The 7,445-nt window shown below is 45.5% G+C and overlaps 1 pseudogene; it reads right to left on the bottom strand.

The window, feature by feature from the left end:
* Window positions 1-2,087: 2,087 nt before the first annotated feature.
* Window positions 2,088-6,846, bottom strand: LOC119357943 (annotated as a pseudogene).
* Window positions 6,847-7,445: the final 599 nt, after the last annotated feature.

Below are 7,445 nucleotides of genomic sequence, written 5' to 3'. Positions count from 1 at the left end.
GGCGGAAGCGGCAAGGTGAGGGCGAGGTCGGGCGGCGAGGTCAGCGTGGTGGTGGCGAGGGTTGGCGGCGAGGTCGGCGCGCGCCAACGACAGAGGGACGAGGCGGCGGCGAGGTCGGCGCGGTGGGCGGCGGAGTCGCGGGCGTTGACCGGGCTTGGCAGGAGGCGCGGGCGTGATGGGCTGGGTTGACCCGCTACAGGCTCACTGGGCTGCGGCGGCGGTGGACGGCGGTGTGACATGTGGCGCGCTCCGATTGGTGCGGGACGGCAGCGCGGGCATGTCTGGCCATCACAGACACGTCCGGCGGCACGGAGGGGGGTTGGACTAGGGTTTTTACGCGTAATTTGGAAGGGGGGATGCATATTTATAGGTAGGGGAGCTATGATAGTCCAAATGAGGTGCGGTTTTCGCCCACACGATCATGATCCAACGGCGAAGAGCATGGAGGGGGTTTAGATGGGTTAGTGGGCTGTTTTGGAGGGGTGTTGGGCTGCAACAAGAGAGGGGCTTTTGCGGTTACCCGGTTAACCATTGGGGCATCAAATGACCGCCAAAAGGAACAAAATTTGACAGGCGCCTACCGGTGATATACCAAGGCCATTCGACAAATCTCGACACATTTCGAGAATGTTTTTCTCCCCCTCACGTAATTAGATTAGAGGGGTGCAACGGGTGCATGTGGGAGTGTCGGATCGCGAAACAGATAACGGGGAAAATGACCGGATGCATGAGACAAACATGAATGTAAATGAGATGCATATGATGATATGAGATGAAATGCATGACATGAACAAAATGCAAAACGAGGACAAAAACCCAATCACGAAGGAAATATCATATCACATAGCCGGAAATGGCAAGAGTTGGAGTTACAATTATGGAAAGTTACATACGGGGTGTTACAATCGTGAAAACGTTCGACTATATCAGCCGCGTTACTAAACACTTCCACTTTCGGTCTACGAGGGTACGTGGACACACTCTCCACTCTTGTTGCTATGCATCTCCTAGATAGATCTTGCGTGATCACAGGATTTTTTTTGAAATAATGCATTCCCAACAGAAGTGTTTGCTACTAGAAAGGTATCTATATCAGATAATTTTTCATTAGGAGCCCACAACCCATCACACAAATGATACATGTTACTAGGTGCATGTCCAAACAACTCTTTATAATAGCCAGTATGATACGACACCGTCTTCGGAGAAGAGGGTGTTCAAGGGGAGGTCTGATCTTCACGGCGTAGGATCGATAAATGGATGGGGATAACTAGCTGCAAGCAGCCGGAAAATGGAAACTAAGAGATTATGAACCGATGAGGAGGAGGCTCATCGAAGCTTGCAATCCGAACATTCGTCGATCCACAACACGCAAATACTACCCCACACAACCACGCTCAAGTCGTGGAGCATGGGATAGGTGCAATCCAAAAGGGAAACCACGAACTCTAACCCACACAACACGATGTAGTCGTGGAGCACGAATTAGGAGCAATTTCTCAAGGAATCACGAGAATAAGGGTAACAAGAGCTCTCCAATCTCAGGAGGACTCTATGTCTTTGGTGTTTGATAGAAATGGCAAAAAGTCCCCAACAAAGGGAAGAGCTAGCCTATTTATAATTGGGACAACCCCGTGGATAGGTGTGAAAGAGAACTAGCTTTTGGAGCCAGCTTAGGTGTGAAAGGGAACTAGCTTTGTTTGACTAAATGGCTTCAAGACATAATGATGCATCTTCTGGAATACTCTCGTTGGAGGTGGTTGGCAGTTCCCGACCAAAGATTGTTCACTAGGGTCGAACAATGTTTCATTCAGCAGAAAACTCGAGTTCTAGAAATCTTTCGCACATTGGGATATCCAAACTCGTGCAAAACATTGTTTCGTCATAATCAAAACAATGTTTCTTCAGCAGACAACTCATTCTTCATGAATTCCTAACTTTGTTTCCTTGCCATAAAACATTGTTTTGCACGGACTGAAATGTGTTTGGCCTTCTTTGATATCGCACCTGAGTTCAACCAACAACAAAGGAGGTGAAGTCACAACCATGTTTTCAAGGTCAAATGATAGACTTAAGTTAGCGTTCACCTAATCATGTATTTGCATTGCGCGACTTCTTGTGATTGGACCGTTGATGGTTGGTGGTGTGGTGCCCATGGTTGGGATGTCCTCATCATACTCCCCCTCTTGAGAAGGAATCGTCCTTGACTCTAAAGGCCCAAAGTATGGGGAAAGATCAGAGACATTAAAGGTTGGGCTAACACCATATTCTTCTGGAACATCGATCTTGTAAGCATTGTCGTTGATCCTCTCGAGCACCGCAAATGGTCCATCGCCGCGTGGCTGCAACTTGCACTTGCGTTGCTCGGGAAAATGGTCCTTTCGAAGGTGTACCCATACCAAATCGCCTTGCTCGAACACCAGCTACTTCCTGGTCTTGTTTACCCGCTTCGCATATTGTTCGGTCATTTTCTCAATGTTCTCCTTTGCCTGGGCATGAAGTTTCTTGACGAAATCTGCACGCTTACTTGCATCAAGGCTAGTTCGTTCCTGCAGTGGAAAAGGCAAAATATCGATGGGAGCAATAGGTTTGAAGCCATAAACAAGTTCAAATGGGCAAAATTTATTGGTTGAATGTACCGCCCTATTATGAGGTAGGCACTCTTCCCACATATTCAAATTCTTCTTGAGGACTTCTCGCAGCATCATGGAAAAATTCTGGTTGACAACTTCAGTCTGTCCATCAGTTTGTGGGTGGCATGTCGTGGAAAATAGGAGCTTGGTGCCAAGTTTTCCCCATAAGGTCTTCCAAAAGTAGCTCAGAAATTTGGTGTCACGGTCTGACACAATCGTGCGTGGTACTCCATGTAGCCGCACAACTTCCCTGAAAAACAGATCAACAATGTGTGAAGCATCATCGCTCTTATGACATGGGATAAAATGTGCCATTTTGCTAAAATGATCAACTACCACAAACACCGAGTCACTCCCCCTCTTAGTCCGTGGTAAACCAAGAACAAAATCCATAGAAATATCTTCCCACGAAGTATTCAGAACAGATAGAGGAGTATATAAACCATGAGGATTCAAGCGGGACTTAGCTTTGTTACAAATCTCGCATCTCATCATGTAGAATTCCACGTCATGTCTCATTCGCGGCCAAAAGAAGTGATCAATGAGCACACTTTCAGTTTTCTTGGCTCCAAAATGTCCCATGAGACCACCAGGGTGAGCCTCCTGCAAGATCAACAAACGAACAGAACAATCTGGGATGCACAATTTGTCAGCTCGAAATAGAAATCCATCATGCAAGTGAAACTTCTCCCATCCCTTTCCCTTGTTACACATTGAAAATGGTTCAGAAAAGTATGAGTCGTTAGCATACAATTCTTTGATGCTTTCTAAACCAAGGATTTTAACATCAAGTTGGGAAAGTAAAATGTGACGCCTAGACAATGCGTCAGCAACAACATTATCCTTCCCTTTCTTGTACTTGATAATATAAGGAAAAGACTTTATGAACTCACTCCATTTTGCATGTCTATGGTTCAGTTTAAGTTGGCCCTTAAGATGTTTTAAAGATTCGTGGTCAGAATGTATTACAAACTCTTTTGGCCACAAGTAATGTTGCCATGTTTCCAAAGATCGAACAAGTGCGTACAATTCTTTATCATAGACGGAATAATTAAGAGCTGGATCATTGAGCTTCTCACTAAAATAGGTGATGGGTTTACCTTCTTGCATTAGTACTCCACCAATGCCAACACCACTTGCATCACATTTGATCTCAAATGTCTTACCAAAATCAGGAAGGGAAAGCAATGGGGCTGATGTCAATCTCATCTTCAGTTCTTGGAAGGACTGGTCTTGGGCATCACCCCATTGGAATGGAGTGTCTTTCTTTGTTAACTCATTCATTGGTGCAGCAATGGTGCTGAAATCCTTCACGAACCGGCGGTAGAAACCTGCAAGTCCGAGGAAGCTACGTACTTGGCTCACATTTTGTGGAGGCATCCACTCATGAATAGCCTTGATCTTCTCTTCATCGACCTCCACAGCTTTTTCTGAAACAACAAAGCCAAGAAACACAACCTTGTTTGTGCAAAATGTGCACTTTTCCACGTTAGCATACAATTTTTCCTCTCGTAGGATAGCAAGCACACATTTTATATGTCCAACATGATCCTCCAAAGTTTTTCTATAAATCAATATGTCATCAAAGTAGACCACTAAAAACTGGCCAATGAAGGATCTAAGCACATGATTCATCAATCTCATGAAAGTACTAGGTGCATTTGTTAATCCAAAAGGCATAACCAACCATTCATACAAGCCAAATTTTGTCTTAAAGCTATTTTCCATTCGTCACCCTCTTTCATTCTTATTTGGTGGTAACCACTTCATAAATCGATTTTAGAAAATATGGTGGAGCCACAAAGTTCATCAAGCATGTCATCGAGCCTAGGAATAGGGTGGCGATATCTCACAGTTATGTTGTTAACGGATCTACAATCAGTGCACATGCGCATGGTACCATCTGTCTTTGGAACTAAAAGAATGGGAACAACACAAGGAGAAAGACTTTCCCTTACATACCCTTTGTTAAGAAGATCTTCTACTTGCCTCTGAATTTCCTTCGTCTCCTCCGGGTTTGCTCGGTACAGTGGTCGGTTTGGTAGTGGGGCACCTGGAACCAAGTCGATTTGGTGCTCAATGCCCCGCTTTGGTGGTAAACCAGGTGGTACCTCCTTGGGAAACACATCATCATACTCCCGCAAAAGATCAAAAACAACACTAGGAAGAGTTGAGGGTAAATCATTAGCAGCCAATAAAGTTTCCTTGTACAGGACAACAAAGAATGGAGTATTAGGTTCTCTCAATTCCCGCAGATCCCTTTTCCTAGCCATCATAACTAATCCCTATTTTTCCCGGGGCTTGGTCATATTTGGCTGTGGAGCTTTTGGCTGTGGAAACACTCCCTCACTATGTTGGTGGCTCGCTTGTTGTGTATGATCACTCTCTCCCTTTTTCTTTCCCTTTCTTTTCATCTCATCAAGATAGACTTCCTCGGGTGTCATGGGCAGCCACATGAACTGTTCTCCTCTATGGACAAAACATAAGCGATTTGCACGCCCGCTGATTTGCACATCACGGTTATGCAACCACGGTCACCCAAGAAGCAAGTGACAAGCGTGCATCGGCACCACATCACACTCAACATCATCCTGATATTTCCCTACGGAAAATGGTATTTGCATGCTGGTAATCACCTTAATTGCACCGCAATCATTCAGCCATTGCATGCGGTATGGGTGTGGGTGACGTTTTGTTTGCAATTGAAGCTTCTCGACCATCTCCATACTTGCAATATTGTTGCAGCTACCACTATCAACAATCACTCGACATATCTTTGAGTTGATAAGGCAAAGGGTGTGGAAAAGATTATGCCGCTGCCCCTTTTCCTCCTTCACAACCTCGGCGTTAAGTGAGCGACATACAACCAAAGCTTCTCCATCAAGTCCCTCATGAGATAAAATAGTTCCTCCTACTTCCCAACCTCGCTCCTCTTCCGCTTCATCATTGCCACCTTCAGGGTCAATTTCAGACTCCCATTCACCTCGTTCATTGATGATCATAGTTCTTTTGCTTGGACATTCTGAAGAAATATGACCTCTTCCTTTGCACTTGTGGCATCGAATGTCACTACTGCATGTAGAACTCTTTTCTGGAGGTGGAGCAGAGGATACTCCTGATGTAGCTGATGACCTCTTATCTTAATTGCGAATAGCAGGTGAGGAAGTCGTCGAGGCATGTGGGTGTCGAGGTGGTGCACCCTCAAACTGAGAACCATATGGCTGTTGTGCTTGCTGCCATGAGCGGGTGGTGGTGCGGCCTTGGAAAGCATGAGTACGACCATTACGCATATTCTTCTTCTCAACTCTTATATCTTGATGTAACACATCTTGTAATGAATCATAAGGAAACATCTCCACAAAATCTGATATTTCATCATTCAGCCCATTTAAAAATCTTGCCATTTTCGCCTCATCATTTTCACGGGTTCTTGTCCGAATCAGCAGCTCCTCCATCTCTTTATAGTACTCCTCAATAGTGCGGGAACCTTGAGTGAGCCCCTGCAACCGCTTGTACAATTGCCTCTCATAGTATGATGGAACAAAACGGCGCCTCATGACTTCCTTCATCAAGGTCCAGCTGCGGATATGATTATTTCCTGACATCAACCGATTGTCTTGCAGCTGATTCCACCATGTAAGAGCATAACCAGAGAACTCCACAACAGCAAGATCAACTCTCTTGGCTTCAGAAAAACCATGGATGCGAAAGATTTGGTCACAGTTCTCTTCCCACTCAATATATGCATCCAGGTCGTCTTTTACCGTGAATGATGGCACATGTAGCTTCACTCTCGCTTGGTTATCACAGTCATCCTGATCACGACGGTCATAATGATGACCATTGTGATCAAAAATAGCAACACGGCAAGGCGGGGAGTAGGGTTCATAGTCCCCCATGCCTTCATCTTCGTCACCATGCTCGAAGAGATCTTCAAGGAAGATGGCATCATCATCATGTGCCGCTTGTCGCCGGTGATCAGTAGCAAACCCGCGGGGGTCATGGCCTCGCCTGCGAGCTTCTCCTCCATGCAGCCCACCCTCACGGGGGGCAGCAAAGTCGACATGCCTCCTTTCAGCACCAACAGCAGGGGCGCCGTGGGCAGCAGCTCTTGCCGCTCGTCCATAACCAACATGGCGATCATTGTGTTCTTGACGTTGTCGGTTGTCGGCGGCCAGCAAGGCAGCGGGGCTGTGTTGATGTTGATCCCCATTACCGGCAATAGGAAGACGACCACCAAACATCATCCGCATAGCTGCAACTATACTCTCCTCAATCATATCACCAAGTGATGCGCGAGTTTTTGGGAGATCATCGTCCACATGTTGATGTCCATGTACACTCAAGTTGGATCCTATCATGTTAACTCTTGGAAACAAGTGGACAAAAGAAAAATATATGTGGAAAACACTCAGCTCACCTTCTTGTTTACCCAAATTCTAATGATTCCTTGGCGGCTGTGCGGAAGTAGCAAATCAGGAGTGGACAAGCGAATGAAAGGAAGGAAGCTGACAGTTTCTAGGTGGATTTGGGTGGGGTAAAAAGGGAGGGCTAGAGCTGAGATCCAATCGATGCAAACCAAATGAACAAGAAAAATTTGTAGATCCTTGCACCACATTTGAGCTGCAATACTTGCCACTACAACTTCTGAAATTTCTCACCCAACTGAAAATGATTGCACACTTTTTCAACACTTTCTCTTCTCTTTTTTGCTCTTTTTCACTCTTTTTTGTTGTTTTTTTTGTTTTTTTCTCTCTTTTTTGCAACACAATAGATCCAACAACAAGACTCAAAGAAAAACTGCAGCAACTC

This window comes from Triticum dicoccoides, chromosome 2A (genome assembly GCF_002162155.2).
Source record: "Triticum dicoccoides isolate Atlit2015 ecotype Zavitan chromosome 2A, WEW_v2.0, whole genome shotgun sequence".
NCBI classification, from domain to species: Eukaryota; Viridiplantae; Streptophyta; class Magnoliopsida; order Poales; family Poaceae; genus Triticum; species Triticum dicoccoides.
This window is presented reverse-complemented; position numbering and strand designations above follow the sequence as displayed.